Source organism: Phascolarctos cinereus, unplaced genomic scaffold (assembly GCF_003287225.1).
Source record: "Phascolarctos cinereus isolate Bilbo 61053 unplaced genomic scaffold, phaCin_HiC Scaffold_1;HRSCAF=81, whole genome shotgun sequence".
NCBI classification, from domain to species: Eukaryota; Metazoa; Chordata; class Mammalia; order Diprotodontia; family Phascolarctidae; genus Phascolarctos; species Phascolarctos cinereus.
The window spans coordinates 92,039,928-92,055,698 of record NW_027555514.1 but is presented as its reverse complement, the minus strand read 5'-3'; the positions used below and the strand labels follow the sequence as shown (position 1 = coordinate 92,055,698).

The 15,771-nt window shown below is 40.6% G+C and overlaps 1 protein-coding gene across 3 annotated transcripts in view; it reads right to left on the bottom strand.

Annotated features, from left to right (window-relative positions):
• The window catches only part of LOC110201974 (GTPase IMAP family member 4-like), a 46,326-nt gene that overhangs the window by 15,169 nt on the left and 15,386 nt on the right, over positions 1-15,771 (bottom strand). For 2 of the 3 annotated variants that reach the window (XM_078152854.1, XM_020977924.2), the window contains exon 2: positions 6,829-6,977. The gene's annotated coding sequence lies outside the window, so the exon portion shown is untranslated. Of the gene's footprint in view, positions 1-6,828; positions 7,155-15,771 lie in introns of those variants that run through there. The other variant, XM_020977923.2, reaches the window with a different exon arrangement.

Sequence of the window (15,771 nt, the reverse complement as noted above, 5' to 3'; positions counted from 1 at the left end):
GATTGTGGAGGTAGTAGGGAGCCAATAGAGATTATTGAGTAAGGGAATGACCAGCTCAGACTGTGCTTCAGGAAAATCAATTTGACAACTGTGTGGAGGATGGACAGGAGAAGGGAGAGACTGAAAAGAGGGAGACCAAGTAGCAGAGAGCAGATGCAGGGTTTGGAAGCGTGGTTCTCTTGGCCTGGTCCTCTCTCCAAATGTTTCCAGGGGAAACGCTTACTCTATGCCTTCTCCCATCACTATTGTGACGATGCCAACCAAGGGCAGCCATTTCTAAAAATGACCATAACTTCTTCACCAGCCATGACCTATTCCCTTATGGCACAGTGGCCTAAAGCTACCAGCTGTTGTTTAGCCACTTCCTCCAGGCCATGTCTGTGCTTCATCCCCTTCACTCATCTGGACCTGACCAAGGGTCAGGATTTGCCTTCCAAGAGCTGCTGCTGAGCCTCTGGCCAGCCCTGAGTGCCCTGCCTCTGGTGCCCCCAGCTCCCAATCTAGAAGTGGTTAACTGAGATTTTAAAACCCCCTAGTACTTTAACTCTTTGTTGAAATCTCTGTCAGAGGAAAGAGTTCTGGTTTCCATTTGTCTGGCACTCCCCACCTTCCCCTTATTTTTTTGAACATGATGAGTAGTTTTCATCAGAGTTAGTAAATTCCTCGTGATGAGCCTCCTTCTACTGGCACATGTCAGCACCTGCTCTGCAAGGTGCAAGCTGAAGAAATTTTCCTGAGGCACTAAGTTAGGTGACTTGCCCAGAGTCACATGATCAGTATATTTCAGTGATGGCAGAGATCTTGTGTCCTTCTACCAGAATTCCTTGTCTCCTTGTTTCCTTGTGCCCCATCTCTGAGGCCAGCTGTCTACCCAATATTCTATGCAGCTTTGCATTTCCCTCTTTTGGGTGAGGTTAAATATAAAATGACACTCCTTGCTTATAGATAGTGCAGTGTTCTAAGCCCAAAACACAGATATGTGACAAGTAGCTACATTTGTTCAACTTTCATAACATTGAAGGAAGTGTGGGGTTATCAATCTATCTTCTTTTTAACTTTCTGATCTAAGAGGAAAGTGCACAATTGCAGCATATAAAAGAATTGTTCCTCTGTCACTCTAATGCAATTTTGTCTCTAAGAAGGCTAGGGTTATAATTGGCTTTCAGATCTTCTTTGCTTATGCTTGAGCATAATAATAAAACCTACATTTTTACCTCTATAATTTATTTTTTGTTGTTGTTGTGCCCAACAGTTGCCTTACTTTCTTTTTTTTTTAAATTTTATTTGGATTTATCAACAATCACTTCCATATGCTTTTGAGTTGAAAATTTTTCTCCCCCCTCCCCAAGACGGCGCACCATCTGATATAGGCTTTACATTTACATACCCATGAAACATGTTATCACATTAGTGAAGTTTATAATTTCTGCAATATGGTAAATATATATTTGGCAGAAGTTACCCACAATGGGAACTCAGAGAGGAGATATTTCTCCCAATAACACATCACAATCCTATTAAAACTTTGAGAATTTAAGAGTAGGCTTGCGATTCCCATATTTTGATTTTGTGCTTTGGGGAGTAACGTTTTATGAGCGTGCAACATTACACTATAGTGACTCCATGTTTAAACTTTGCTTTACCATTGGGTATTTGGGCAGCCAGTCTATGAGAAACAGCAGCCTGAAAATAAGTATCGGGCATGCATACTTAGACATGGGGAAAAGATGACATGTCATGAAACCCATTTCCTCATGCATACACCAATCAGCATCTTTTTTTTTTTTTGCTATTATATGGAAGTTGTTTACTCCTGTCTATAGAAGCTGTGGCAGTTTGCAATCAGTGCTGCTCACTGCATGGGTATAACAATAAACAACTTTTGCCATATTTCCTGAGCTTGTCCTATTGACCAGGGCAAGGCCCAAAACAGATTTTATCTGTCAACATGAAATACAAAGGACTACCAGAGTAGCAAAAACAAGGGTCCTCAACTGAGGCAATGGAATTTCATTTCTGGGCACCATTCCAGGACCAAATACTAGGGAGCCAAAGAGAAGCAGACATTGTAGGGTTTAAATACATTTCAACAGAGAGGAAGTGTCACTGAAGGCATAGCCTTGCAAGCTGTCACATAAGTTGTTTTGCATAATAATTGAAGGTCCATAAAGAGAGAGGGCAGGGGAGTTCACAGGACAGTGGGCTGTAGGTGCAGCAGGGAGGATTTCACAAAACCAGTGGGTTGGGGATAGGCTCCAACCATGGAATCAGAGCCAGGTAGTCCCTCTGGTGGCTGCGGTCAACATTCTTGACAATGGACACAAAAATACATATATATATATATATATATATTGTGCCAAAAACTTACCTGAAGGCACAAAGATCACTTCCTAATTTAGTTATTGACATTGACACTCTTGCACAGTGCTACTGGCTATGAAAGTATATCTACCAACTAGTTCCTCTTGGGAAAAGAGGAGAAACTGAGTCAGAAATCTTGGCTTCCATTCCCAGTCTCCTCACTCACAGCTGTGTGATCTAATGTGAGAAATATTAACAGTTTGGTTTCCACAGGTTTGATAGAAACACGGTGGGGGAGGGGGAGATTAGGTTATTGATTAATTGATTTATTACTTTATTGATTGATTGATTGATTGGTTTACTGTTTTATTGGTTTATTGGTTTACACAAAATATGCAAACAGAAGTGTGAGAGATGATCTCTCAGAAGTGAAACCTCCTCAAAGGGTCATTAGTTCTTGTTAATGGTTCTTGTATTGTTGTTTTCAAAACCCTCCCTTCTCAGATCCTGCTTTTAAGTATTTAGCAGAAAGAATAGCTCCACCCCCAACCTGAACTGCTTGCCCTTGCAAAACTTCCTGCCTTGTCTTATCTCTGGGCAAACTTGTGTCTCCATGAATAGATTGTACCCCCAGAAAGCCCAGCCAATGGGATAAGGGGAAAGGGGTTAGGGAGGAGGAGCTCGCATTAGGGTATAAACAAGCCTTGATTTCTGTATCGAACTTGTTCTCTCCTGGCTGGCAATGGAGACCAGGGGCAGTACCCTTTCTCATGAGAAAGCAATAAACTCCTTTCTACTTTCAAGGTATCTAAGTCTTTTTATTTTTGAGTAAATAGTCTCTGTCCCACACAGAAGAGATTGGTTTTCACAGATTCTGTAGAAATAATAGATATTATAAACACAGATGGCACACGGAATGTGCAGGAATGTTGGGACAAGTTGGGGGTTAAAATCAAGAAATCCTATACAACTGTTTGCTCTACTTCAGTATGGGTGTGTGAGTTCCATGAAAGAATCTGCACACCCATTTCTTGCGAGAATCATCACATAAAGGTATCTCTTCTTTCACTCCAAAAACTGTGATTTCATAATTACCTAGTTAACTCTTGTTTGGGGAATTCACTGAGTCCAGTCTTGGACTGAATTCCAAATTGAGTCTGGGGTTTTTATAACATCTAAGAAAAGTAACTAACTTCTTCATGTCTTCACTTCTCCACATAGTTCAAATAAGAAAATATGAGAAAGTATGGGAATAAAGGGATTTTTAGATTTTAAACAGATTATCTGCCCATAATGTGGGCTTTGCTACATGTTGCTGTTACTGCATCCAAATACGTAATCTCTGCAATATGAAACTGAAAACATTTGTTATTCCATCTCTGAAGCAAAGTACGTGGTCAATTTAAAAAGGGATAAATAATCTTCTGTGTTTCGGCATAGTGTAAAAATATCTTCATTGGCTTGAAATCCTTGGCTAAAAGCCATGTGTAACCAAGGGTGACTGGTAACTAAGGAAAACCCTATTTGCTAAGAAGCCATTATATGCAAACTTGAGGTTACAAAATCCCTTTCTTTCTTTTAGGAAAAGAGTTATTTCCTTCTTTATTAAGAGAGTAGAAAAATCATTCCTTTTCAACTGGTAAAAATCAGTGTTGGGGTTTGTGAAAAACGAGATTCAGAGTTTTCCCCAGCCTCTTCTTCCAAAGTTCAGTTTCTTCTTCTGAAGAACATTATTAATAATGATATTGCATTTATTCTCCTTATCCTGGTCAAAACCCAACTCAAGGCCAGAAAGTAATTTAATCTGCTTCCTTATCCAGAAACCAACCAATGTGGGAACTCTTCCTTAAAGATTTACCCAAACTAACATCTAATCAGGTAGTAAAGGAAACTCTTCAGTTTGGGCTAATGGGTGTATTCCTGCTCATTGTGTTTGCTCTGACAGGTCTGGGAAAATGTTGACTCTCCCTACTGTCAAGACAGGTCATATGGAAATTGATGTCTCTTTGACCAAGATTTAGGTGACCCCTTTCCCCAAGACCTTCATTTTAATATAGCCCAACTCCCAGTGTGTTAACCAATCAGAGTTGATTGACACCCCTTGGGAACACTTACTCTTCAAAGGACATATAAACTACACCAGGACTCAAAGTGATCTCTCAATTCCAAACTGTTAGCTCCCATGCAATTCATGACTGCTTGCTTTGAGAGAAATAAAATGATGGCCACAACCTAATCATGTTTGTCTTTCTCTGACCAAACTCTTGGAGGGTGACAGGTTTCAGACATCTAGTCCAGTCCTGTGTTGCCAAATGGATTACATTCATGGGGCATGAATGGCTTTCTTGCTTTTTTGGCTTTTCTCTAAAACATAGAGCAAAGTATGTGTGACAGCAAGACTGTTCATTTTCAAATATAAAGATCCATGCAAAAAGGGAGATATAAGGAAGGCTATAGATGCCCCCTGTAGAAGCCTCTAGGCTGCTCCCCCATACACAGCCTCATTCTGGAGCCAAAGGAAAGTACTAAACAGGAAATGTAGCCACTTCTCTCAAACAGAAACAAAACAAAAGAAAATTAAAACCCTAAAGAAGAAACATTTGGAACCGTCATTTTCTTTGCTGCTTCTCAATGTAACCCTCAATGTCCAAAAACAGTAGAAGAGTAAACCAGGGATAGAAGGGATTGACTTGTCTAAAGCCAGAGGTTAGTCTACCCCAGTGTTGGCAGGGAGTCAAAGCAGAGGCCCTCAGCTTTTCCTATGGCCTGGGGAAGGACAGGCTGTACCCAAGTCCAGGGCTCCCACCAGTCTGTGGGGGAAGGGTAGACACAGGGAATGGAAACTATCTCCTAAATACCTCCACGACTAGAAAGGGTCTGTCTATCTAATACTCTCCTTATTCACGAACACGGCAGATGGTCTAGCCACATTACATCTTAGGGTCTAAAGGATACCAAGCAAATCTCTTCTCCTAAAATGTCTTCTTTCCTCTTCCTGAAATTCTCTCCTTGGTAGGACATTCTTTTGAGTTAAACATTGCCTTCTCCCTGAGATCCTGTTATAGAGGACACACAGTTTGTGGGCAGGATGATAATACACTGCAACTCTAATACTTTTGTAGCAGTTATGGGTGAGTCTTTTAGATGACTTTACTCTCTGACAGGAGAAATAGGGCAGCATTAGGACTCTGGGTTGCTGGTGAAGAAGGAAAGCTCATGGAGGAAAGCAGAAAGAGAAGGTTGGGGGCATCAAAGATGCTCAGATGTCAGCTTCCCTGGGACAGTGGCCCTGCTTGGAGATGAAACTGTATAGTCACAGAATTCCCAGAGAGAAGACCTCAAAATTGTCTTCATCACAAGAGAGACATGGGAGAGTAATAAAGAAAGCCTCCAAGTTCATTGTAAGGAAAAGGCCGTCAGCTTTGGCTCTCCATTCTATCCCTTACTTTCCTGGTGGCAGACCTGGCCAATCTTCTCTACTCCTTCCCCCATCCCACTTCACACACACACACACACACACACACACACACACACACACACACACTTCTTAGTTTGGAGAAATGGAGCCATCCAGCCCCACATAGCTGCTCCTACAGGGCCCTTCCAGCTCCATGACATGGCCCTCCCCTATTATTTCAGGTATTCTTTGTGAGTATCACAGCAGCCGTGGTTGGCTACTCTTAGCTGGCTCACTGCAGAGTATAACAAAATTGTGAAGTGAGCTCAGTCTGCCTTTGATGCCTTTTTGCCTCCTTTTTTCACCCCCTTTCTTTTTTCCAGGGGGCTGTTGGGAACACCCAGGATTGGAGAGGAATGGCCAGAGTACCAAGAAGGAAGGTCAAAGGAAGGGGAGCCTGGGCTGGCTTTCTTCCCTTCCTTTGGGAAAGGCTAAGTAAATCTTCCTCTAGGAAAGAATGTAGCTAGAGGACACCTGGAGAAAGCAATGGTTACCCCAAAGAAATTAGTGTCTAATCATGAGATCTGGAACAGGTATTTGAGGCAGGAAAAAGAAAGGGGGACATTTTGGGGAAACTGAAATTGGTCTTTCAACTACAACACTGAGAACACCACCTTCTCTGTTAAGGGTAAGGCTAGCTTTTCATTTTAGGGTAATGACTTTGCTATGAGTCCCTGTTTTTTTATAATGATCCAAACCTCAACTCAGTAATGACCTTGACCCAAATCTATAGGCAGATTTGTTTGTTCCTTCCTTTAGATTTGCTGATCCAGTGCAGGTTTTCTTCCTCACCCACCACCTCTCAAGAACATCCTCACTCACAAATTTGGCAAAGTGTGAAAGGACAACCAAACACTTGAGAAGGGATGGTCTTCTAGGAACCAACCTTGGGGCTCTGGGAGGAAGTGGGGATTCGGCCAACACACATGTACTTCACCCAGACTCAGCAGGAGCCAAAGCTAAGATTTTAAGCAATCAGAGAAATAAAGCAGACTGTCTGAGAGGGGAAGGTCTGCCCCTGGACAAAGCAAGGCGCCCACCCCCCTGAAGAGGTGCCATCAACCCCTTACCTGGCCAATCTGGGCACTGTGGTTTTACCTTCTGTCTCCTTCCTCACAGAGCTGAGCTTTGGGATCAGTGTTGGTATAGGGTGTGCCTGGAGCCTGGCTGTGTGTGATCAGCAAAATGAAAGTTGTCTGACATAAGGACTGCCCATTTCCTGAAACAGGGGAAATAAAGAGAAAGAGACATCTAATGTTACGTGACTAGGTGTGCTGTCCCTGCTGAATAGAGAAATCAGGAGAAAGATTTTTCTAGGCACAAAATACTCCTCTCGACTAACATGTAAGCAGCTCTTAATTTTTAGATCTCTGGCTTAACTAGACCTTTGCTCACTCTCTCTCCTTTTCTGTCTCCCTTGGTACCTTAGGACCATTTTCCTGCTTGCTTATCTGGCTGTGATTTTCAAGCTCCTCCTCCCACTAAAACCTTCTGATAAGTGAGCCATTCCCCTTCTCTTCTCCTATAAGCTATGCTGTCCTGATAAAAGAAAAATTCTTCATTTGGGCTTTCACATTGATTAAGGAGGCAAAACTCAGGAAAAATGAAATTAAATGGGTTGTATTATAAGTATGTCAAGGTAGTAACACGTTAAAGGCTGGTCACTGAAGATCTGCAAGGGCTTTTACAGGTAACTTTAAGACAAATCAGATAAGTCCACCTCAGCAGAAAGACTGGGCCCTTGTGTCTCAGTTCCTCCCCAAGGTAGGAAGAACATGACAATCTGCAGGTTGGGGTATGTGACAAAGAGCAGGTGATACAAAAAGCTGAAGACTTAGCATCTCCTTTCCTACCAGAGCCTCCCCCAACTCTGATTGATAAACAGGGCTGGAAACAATGGGGAACTGAGGTAATGTACCTTTAAAAGTCCCTTTAAGGCCTTCTTCACAAAGAATAGTTCTGTGAAGAAAAGGTGAAAAAAACGTATTTTTGTATAAAGAAAAGATTTAAAACAACTCTTGAGGGATATAAGATATTGCCATTGTTGCAAACACACCTTTGGATGCCTAAAATGAGCCAGAAAAGAACTTCTGACTACAAAAAACAAAACTAGTAAAATAGATATGTAACAAGTATTCTAGGCCCACTTTCCTAGCACTAGGCTGCTACATCTTCCTAGAGGTAACCCTCAGGGTTGGGGTATCCTTTTTATGGTGACTGGAGCCACAGCACTATTTAACTACTTAACATCAATTAGCTTTTTGCAAAGGAATATTTACTTTAAAGATATAAACAAATACAAACACCCCATCACCTCAACCACTTACTCTCCCCTATAACTTCTTGGCCCCTGGGGAGACAGTGGGCTCACACACCTTATAAACTTTCTAGAAACAAAGCTTCCACCAAATTCACGTCCAAATGCAGCCACACAAAGCAACTGCTATTGACCATGTGATTAATGGGTAGGAGAATGTGTGAAAGAATGTTAGTGCACATTCCAAAATATGCATACTCCAAATGCCTTTCCAAGGCATTTGCATTATACAATCATCACAATTTTCCTAAAGCAGACTCCCCTGCCTCTTCCACGTGACGAACTGCATCAGCTGCACTCTGCTAAGGCTCATAGGAACTGGGCTTATTAATCAGTCCTTCATTACATGTATGCAAAGAAACATAGCATTCAGATGGAATGTGAACAGCTTTGGGCAGAAAATGAATTGTGACATAAATATGAAGACTCAAAATCCTCCCTTGGGACTTCTGGAAGCCAAGATGGCACAGTAAGCAGGAAATCATTGTAGCTCTCACATATTCACCTCCAAACAATCATAAAATAGTACCCCAGAGCAAATTCTGGAACAGTGGAGCCCACAGAAAGAAGGGGAAGAGCAGTGTTTTCACCCTGGAGACTTATAGGATCCACAAGAAAGGTTTGTTTCACTCAGGTAAAAAGGGAGTGCATTCAAGGACAGGAAGCCAGCAGCAAGCCCCACCTCAGCAAACCAGTAGGAGATCCTGAGCCCCAGGATGGTGCAGCAGGCAAAGGCCATAACCAGGACACATACACACACACACACACAACACACACACACACACACAACTCAGCATATCCAAGGGAAGCAGCAAACTCCAACTCCCAGCACCACCACTTGCTTCAGTATAGCCCCAGATAGGGCTATACTGCCGAGGCCAGAACTCCAGGTGCATCAATGTAGCCCTAGGGAAATACAGAAAAACCCCACCTGCCCCCAGGACATGCCAGGCACCACCACTAGGGCCCTAGCTCAGCACCAGACAAGCCTGCAGATACCTACGGTCTCCTGCAGCACCAGCCACAATCCCTGACACATTCCGTCATTGCAACACCAGAGGAAGAATAGGATGAAGGGAAATACACAAGTAGTAGTCATACATATGAATAGGATGAACTTTCCCATAAAACAGGAGCAGATAGCAGTGTGGATCAAAAACTAGAACCCTGCAATATGTTGTTTATAAGAAAAGCACTTCAAGCACAGAGACACACACTGAGTAAAGGTAAGGGGCTGGAGCAGAATCTATTATGCTTCAGCTAAAGTTAAAAAAAAAAAAGCAGGAGTAGCAATCCTGGTCTTAGACAAAGTAAAATCAAAATACACCTAATTAAATAAGGAAGTAAACTTCATCTTGCTAAAAGCTACCATAGACAATGAAGCAATCAAATTAGAAGAGCAAAGAATAGTCTGCCTGTCAGATCTATGGGGAGGGGAAGAATTCATGACCAAACAAGAGATAGAGAGCATTAAAAAATGTAGACTAGATTATTTTGACTATATTAAATTGAAAAGCTTTTGTACAAACAAAATCAAGGCACCCAAGATTAAAAGGCAAACAGAAACCGCGGAATAATCTGTACAGCAAGTGTCTTTGATAAATACCTCGTTTCTCAAATATATAGAGAACTGAGTCAAATTTATGAGAATACAAGCCATTTTCCAACTGATAAATGGTCAAAGGATATGAATAGACAATTTTCAGATGAAGAAATCAAAAGTATCTCTAGGCATACAAAGAAGTGGTCTGAATGACTTTTGATTAGAGAAATGCAAATTAAAACAACTCTGAAATACCAACTCACACCAATCAGATTGACTAATATGACAGAAAAGGAAAATGACAAATGCTGGAATGGAGTAGTTGTGGGAAAATTGAGATGCTAATGCATTGTTGGTGGATTTGAGAACTGATCCAGTCATTCTGGAGAGTAATTTGGAAATATACTCAAAGGGTAACCAAACTATGCATAACCTTTGATCCAGCAATACCACTACTAAGCCTGGATCCCAAAGAGATCAATAAAAAAGGGGGAAAGACCTACATGGACAAAAATATTTATAGCAGCTTTATTCACGGTGGCAAACTATTGGAAATTGAGGGGATGCCCATCGGTTGAGGAACAGATGAACAAGCTGCTGTATGTATGTAATAGAACACAATTGTGCAATAAGAAATGAAGAACAGGCACCTTTCAGAAAAAACCTGGAAAGACTTATGCAACTGATGCAAAATTAAATGAGTGGAACCAGGAAAACATTGTACACAGTATCAGCAATATCATATGATGATCAGCTATGAATGACAACTTTTCAGCAACACAATGATCCAAGACAAGTGCAAAGGACTGATGAAGGAAAATGCTATTTATATCTATATAAAGAACAGCTTGATTCTGAATACAAATCAAAGTATATTTTCTCACTTACTATTTTCTTTCTCATGTTTTTTTTCATTTTGATCTGTTTCTTCTTCCACAACTGTAGTGAGTATGTAAACATGCTTTACATGATAGCATATGTATAAACTATGTCAAACTGTCTACTATTTTCAGAAAGGGGAGGAGAGGCAAGGAGGGAGAAAAATTTGGAACTCAAATCTTATAAAAATGAATGCTAAAAATTTTCTTGATATATAATTGTGGGGGAAAATATTATTTGTAGCAAAAAAAACCACATTCCTCACTTGATCCTATCATCCACAGGTAACAATCATGCTACATATCTCCTACACTGTGTGACTAAGTTCTTTGAAATAGCCATCTACAATCTGTAGTCTATGCCTCCACTTCCTCTTCCCTAACTTGCTGCTCAAACCTCTCCAGTCTAGCTCCTGAACACATCATTCAACTGATACAGTTCTCTCCAAAGTTACCAGTTATTTCTTAATTGTCATACCTAATGGCCTTTCCCCAAAGTTTCATCGGCAGCATTTGACACTATTGATCACCTTCTCCTGGAACATCTCTTTAGGCTTTTATAACAATCTTCCCTCCTGTTTCACCTCTTCTCTTTCTGACTTCTTTTTAATTTCCTTTGTTAGGTTTTCATTTATGTCATGAGGCAGCTAGGTGGCACAATAGATAGAAGGCTCATCTTTGTAAGTTCAAATCTGGCCTCAGACATTTATTAGCTGTGAGACCTTGGGCAAGTCACTTACCCCTGTTTGTCTCAGTTTCCTCATCCATTTTAGAGCTGGAGAAGGAAATGGCAAACCACTCCAATATCTTTGCCATGAAAACTGCAAATGGGATCATGGAGAGTCTGAAATGACTGAACAAACATTTATGTCATGTCAAATAACCATGAGTGTCCTCCAAGACTTTGCCATGGGTACTCTTCTCTTTTTGCTTTATAACATCTCACTTGGTGATCTTATTTCCCATTTCCGTTAGTTCCTATACACGGTCAATTATTGTCTTTATGCAGATGATTCCCAGAGCCATATATGCAGCTCTAATTTCTCTCCTGACTTCTGCTCATGAATCACCCACTGCCTCTTGAACATCTTGAACTGGATGTCTTATAAGCATTACAAAGTCAACATGTTGAAAACAGAATTTATTCTATTCCTTCACCCCTGCCCCAACTTTCCCCTCTTACGAACTTCCCTAATACTCTTGAAGGCACCACCATCTTTCTGGTCACCCAGACTCATTCCTTGGTGTTTTTCTGGACTCCTCACTTTTCCTCACCTCATATAGCCAATCTGTTCTTAAATCTTACTGCTTCTACCTTCAAGATATCTCTCTTGTACATATACCCTCCTCCCTACTCCCACAGCCACCATTCAAGTTAAGGCCCTCATCACCTCTCCTTTGGACAAGAGCATTTTGATGGGTGTCCTTGTCTAAAGTTTCTCCTCATTTCAATGCAGCCTCCACTCAGCTTCCAAGACAATTTTTCTAAAGGGAGGATCTGATCACATCACCCCTTCTCCAGACTCTGCCCTCTCAATCAGCCCCAAGAGCTTCCTATTACCTCTAGAATCAAATCTAAACTCCTCTACTGGGCATTTAAAGCTCCTCATCACCTGGCCCCATTCCTACCTTTCCAGATCTTCTCACACTTTACTCCACTCCATGCACTCAAAGATCCAGCTACACTGGCCTACATATTGTTCCCCAAACAAGATTCTTCAGCTCCCATCTCCATGCCTTTGTACTGACTGTCCTCCATACCTGGCTGCTCTCCCCATCTCCAGACCCCTCCCTTATCTCTGCCTCTTAGTGTCCTTGGTTTCCTTCCAGACCCAGATCAAATATCACCTTATGTAGGAAGCCTTTCCTGAGACCCCTAGCTGCTTACCTTTCATCTCCATTATTAACAGGCGATCTTTATGCAATATTGCTGTTAATGTGTATCCTGGTTCTGCTCATTTCAGTTTGCATCAGTTCATGTAAATCTTCCAAGGTTTTTCTGAGAACATCTTTATCGTGTCTTATAGTACATAGCATTCCATCACAATCATATACCATATCATGTTTAACCATAGGAGAATTTTGTGGAGTTGTTACCTTTCTAATTGAAAGGTGAGTCACTGAAAGTCAAGACCATCACTAAGCTATTGAAGGAAGAGAAACCTGAGAAAGGAATCTGGCATAGGAACTTGAGAAGGAGAACTGAAGACTCATCAGGGGACTGAAAACATTTCGTCTGAACCACGATAGCTAGAAGCAGTGAGCTGATAGAAGGCGTTAGCAGGGTGATTCTTCTTTAGTGGGTCAGATCACTGCTTTTTGTTGTGGTTTTGATAAGGGTGTCAGTGGCAGCTATTCCTTCAAGGTTAACTGGAGTTGGAGAGAGGTGAAGCTTCTCCATGTGTCTGTCACTCTCTGTTGCCACTTCTAGTTAGAGAAGGAAAAACAGAGGGGAATACAGGCTTTGCAGTTAGTATGTATTGTGGTGAGATGGCACCACAAGAAAGAGCCTTGACATCATCTTTCAAGAAATTTTCAAGGAAAACTGCTTCAGCATCTTAAATATAGAGGGTAAAGAAATTGGAAGAATTTACTGATTATCTCCTGAAAGAAATCCCAAAATGAAAACTCCCAAGAATATAATAGACATATTCCAGAGCTCTCAGATCAAAGAGAAAATACTTCAATAGCCAGAAATAAACAATTTAAATATCATGGAGTCACAGTCAGGATAACAGAAGATTTAGTGGCTTCCAAGTTAAAGGAGAACAAGACTTGGAATATATTCTGGAAGGCAAAGGAGCCAGGATTACAAAACAATAATAATAATAATAATAATAATAATTTATTCAGCAAAACTATCTCCTGGATTATTGCCTTGTCATGGTGGAGGCTTGCAGAGCTTGATGATACTATGAACTCTGCCATGCCAGGTTATCAAAGATAGCCAGGTCTTATTGGAGAGTTCTGACAAAAGGTGGTCTACTGGAGAAGGAAATGGCAAACCACTCATGATACATTTAATGTATTCCTTGTGTATCTTGGAAATAAGATCTTTGATCATACAAATGAGAAAAGGACCCACATGCACAAAAATATTTATAGCAGCTTTTTCTGTGATGGCAAAGAATTGAAAATTGAGAAGATGCCCATCAAAGAATCACCCTACTAAAGCCTTTTATCAGCTCACTGCTGAACAAGTTACGGTATATGAATATACTGGAATATTATTGTGCTATAAGAAACAATGAACAGGCTGACTTCAGAAAAACCTGCAAAGACTTGTATGGTCTGACGCTGAGCGTAGTGAGCAGAACCAGAAGAGCGTTGTACACAATAACAGCCACATTGTGCAATAACTAATATTGATAGGCTTAACCGTTCTCAGCAATACAAGGATGTAAGACATCTCCAAGGCCTTGTGATGCAAAATGCTATCCACAAAGAAGAAAGAATTACGGAGTTTGAATGAAGATTGAAGCATACTATTTGCTATTTTTTTCTTCTTTGATTGCCAGCAATCAAATAGTGCACCAAACGGAAGAGCACAAAATAAACTTGAGACATGGGCCAGGCAGAGCAGCAGAACTGACTCAGTTTATTCATCTGAGGGTACAGGATACATAGAGAAAATCTAGCCTAACTTCAAAAAGCCCTCCCTGTGAGATACTCCCCAAAACATCTGCTGAGGACGTGACAACATACATTTCCTTGTCATCAGGGGTCCTAGATTGGGTTGTATTTTCCAGGGTTTTCCCAGGTGCCTTGGTGCCACCTGCATAGAGGACTGAATGTGTAAATCTAAGGTTCAAAGAGTGAGAAGGAATGTCTCAGGAGCCTCCCTTGCAGGGGGAGATTTGGAGAGCCCTGCTTCCTAAATGATTTAGCCCTGTGGGTTAAGCCTGGGCAAGAGTCAAACTCTGTCCTGGATCTTAAACCCAGATTAGACTCTTAGAGCCAGCCTTCAACATGTTGTGTTTTGTTTCCTCTTTCTGGTGGTTCTTCCTATTGGTTCTAATTCTTCCTTACAACTTCACTAATGTGAAAGTATGTTTAATAGTAATGCGTATGTATAGCCTATATCAGATTGCACAGCTGTCTTGGGGATGGAGGTGGGGAGGGAGGGGAAGAAAAATTTAAAACTCAAAAGCTTATGGAAGTGATTGTTGATAATTCAAAATAAATTAATTTTAAAAAAGATAAAAAGAAATAAGACCTTTATTGGAGCAACTTGCCGCAAAGGTTTTTTGAAATCAATTATTTCCCTTCTCTTTTAGTTGCATTGCTTTTATTTGTGCTACTAAAATTTTTTATAAAATCAAAGCTGTACATTTTATCTTACGTGATCCTCTTTGTGAATATACACCACAATTTTGTGAGATAATTTCCTCCACTCTTGCACCTCATTTATTTGTTTTGACCTCTCTCTTCTTCTTTTAAGATCATTAAAGAAACCACTCCTTGGACCTTTGTCTTATTAAGCTCCCTTGATGATATTTGCTGATGATTAGGAGTTCTGGGATGGGGGGCCACAAAAATCGCTTTCCTGTATTAGAATATGAACAGTTCATATTTCTGAAGTCCATTATGATTGCTCGGTTATAATTGCATTTTTATATTTCTCTTGACTTCTGTGTTTATATTTTAAAGTGTCTACTCAATTCTGGTCTTTTCATAAGGAAAGCTTAGAAGTCCTCTACTTCACCAAAAGTCAATTTTTCCGCTATAATATTATATTCAGTTTTACTGAGCAAATTACTCTTGATTGTAAGTCTGCCTTTTACCTTCTGGACCATCATATTCCAAGTTCTCCACTTCATAGTGGTGGCTGCTAAATCTTATGTGATCCTCACTGTGGGTCCTTGGTACTTGAACCACTCTATCTGTTTATAGTACTTTATTTCTTTGACCTGGAAACTCTGGATTTTACCAGAAAAATAACATTGACTTTTTTTTTTTTACAAAACTATTGCATCAGGAGAAAAGTTGTGTTTAATTTTCTGAAATGAGCACAAAGCACACCTTTCCCAATCACACTGAAAGCAGGCATAAAGACTGTCAGTGACCTTGGGCTAAAGGTAGCTTTGTAAAAAGAAAAATGTCCAATAAATCAGTGCCCTTTCTGATTCTTGGCAAAAATAATTTTTTTTACATAAAAGTTAGTCCAAACTTACAAAAAAAAAAAGCACAAACGTGCATAGTTCAGATGACCTGCAATAGGGTCATCAAATGTTTGTATCCCCAAGTTTAGCATACACTAATACTTGCAAAAATA